The sequence below is a fragment of the Silene latifolia genome, chromosome 11, assembly GCF_048544455.1.
Source record: "Silene latifolia isolate original U9 population chromosome 11, ASM4854445v1, whole genome shotgun sequence".
In the NCBI taxonomy this organism is placed as follows: Eukaryota; Viridiplantae; Streptophyta; class Magnoliopsida; order Caryophyllales; family Caryophyllaceae; genus Silene; species Silene latifolia.
In genome coordinates, this window is record NC_133536.1 from 173,837,003 (window position 1) to 173,839,043 (window position 2,041).

At 39.3% G+C, this 2,041-nt stretch overlaps 1 non-coding gene across 1 annotated transcript; it reads right to left on the bottom strand.

The window, feature by feature from the left end:
- Nucleotides 1–1,383: 1,383 nt before the first annotated feature.
- On the bottom strand, nt 1,384–1,490 carry LOC141615467 (small nucleolar RNA R71). Its single transcript, XR_012529888.1, has one exon. It is a non-coding gene; the product is annotated as a small nucleolar RNA R71 (small nucleolar RNA).
- Between the last annotated feature and the right edge of the window lie 551 nt (nt 1,491–2,041).

The window sequence follows — 2,041 nt, forward strand, 5'->3', positions numbered from 1 at the left end:
TAGGGTTAATGGGTAATTAGGGGAAACCAACATGGGGAATGATTCATGCTTCAATTAATATGCTTTCATGGTTTATTTGCTTGCTTGTTTTGATCTCAACTCATGCACATGTTATGTTTGATGAAATGCGAGCCTATGAATCCTTGCATTTTTTACCCATCACCTATCTTTTCAATGAGACTTGTAAGACATAAACCAACTCGAGTCTCATTAGACCATGCATGTTGTTGAGTAGGGAAGACTAAGTCGACTTGTAGGTGTTGTACAATCTAATCGATTCGGCTCCGGGACCAAAACTTTCCTAGGATTGTAAGATATAACCCAACTCAATCCATCACAACAATAATTGCTTGCTTATAATTTGAGAACATGTTTGTATGATCAATTCCCATGATACCCCTATGACCCCATGACACCCTAGTGCTTTTTATCAATTGTTTACAAACCTTTTAGTTCATCTTGCTTGTTTACTTTCATTGCTATTTAGTTTAGTGACCTTCTACATCAACCCAAATTGTGACATCCCTAAGACACCACTAGTTTCAATAGAAATCTCATCTCAATTCCCGTGCCTTGGGATCCGACCTTTACTTGCCTCTTTACTAATTGTAGAGTTGTTTGTGAAGTTATAAATTGTGTTTTGGTCTAGGTGCTCCTAACGACAAGTTCCCGAAAAGATTTAGTCCGACCAAAAATGGCGCCGTTGCCGGGGACGGTGTTAACTTGGTTTAGATTTTCTTATATTGTCATTAGTTGTGTCTTTCTTTGCCTTGAGGAAGTAAAACTCCTCAAGGTTTGTTCTAATTGTTTTCGAGTTGTTTGATATTTTGCATGTCTAGAAGGTCACAAGGTGACTTGTTACCCTTTGATCGTGAAATTGAAAGAACTTTGAGACTTGCTAGAAGGAATTTGAGAGGTATTAGTGAGGTTGTAGATATTCAACCAAATATTGAGTTCATCAACCCTTTTGCAAGAGAAGGTGAGGAGAACCCAACACAAAATCAACCCACAATGCCTAAGTTTTCATCACATTCCGTACCCACCGAGGAGAACCTACCCAATGGTACTCCCACACCACAACATTTGACCGGAAATTTTATTGCCAAATCCGCATTTATCCAATTAGTCGAAAGAAGCCAATTTGGGGGGATGCCTAGTGAAGACCCTCATTCTCATATGGAAACCTTTTGTGACTATTGTGATGCGATTTCTCAAACCGGTGTAACTCAAGACCAAATTCGATGGGTCTTATTTCCTTTTTCTCTAATTGGCACCGCGAAACAATGGTTGAAGGGCCTTGATAAGGCCACTCTCGGAATTGATTCTTTGAAAAAGTTGGCTCTAGCTTTCTACAAAAAATTCTACCCACCGGAAAAGACTAACATGCTAAGAGCTCAAATTACGGGTTTTAAGCAAAGGGATGAAGAATCTTTGTATGAAGCTTGGGAGCGGTTCAAAAGAATTTGTCGCTCATGTCCTCACCATGGACTTAGCGAGTGATTCTTGGTACAACAATTTTGGAACGGTCTATATGAAGATTCAAGGAACATTCTCAACATGGGATCAAATGGAATGTTCACCGAAGTTGATGACAATCAAACTTGGAACAAAATTGAGGAAATGGCGGTCCATAACTCATAATATAGTAGACCTCGCAAGGCTACTAGAGGAGGAAAGCATGAAGTGGACTCCATTACTCAATTGGGTGCTCAACTTAGTGCTCACATTGATACAATCAATTTGAAGTTTGAAAAAGCTATGGCTAGACTTGAAGAAGCCTCAAAATCACAAAAAGCATCATGTTAATGCCATGACGGCATCTTCATCAATCCCAAGTGGGATATGTGAGAATTGTGGAACTTTGGGACATGACCAAAGTGAATGTAGGGGAACAAATGAAAAGTGAATGCTTTCCAAGCATACAAGAGTGGTACCCCTTATTCCAACTATTACAATGAAAACACCAAATTCCATCCAAATCTCTCATACAAAAGACAAAATGTTCAAAACCCTCAAACAACATACACCCCACCACCTATGA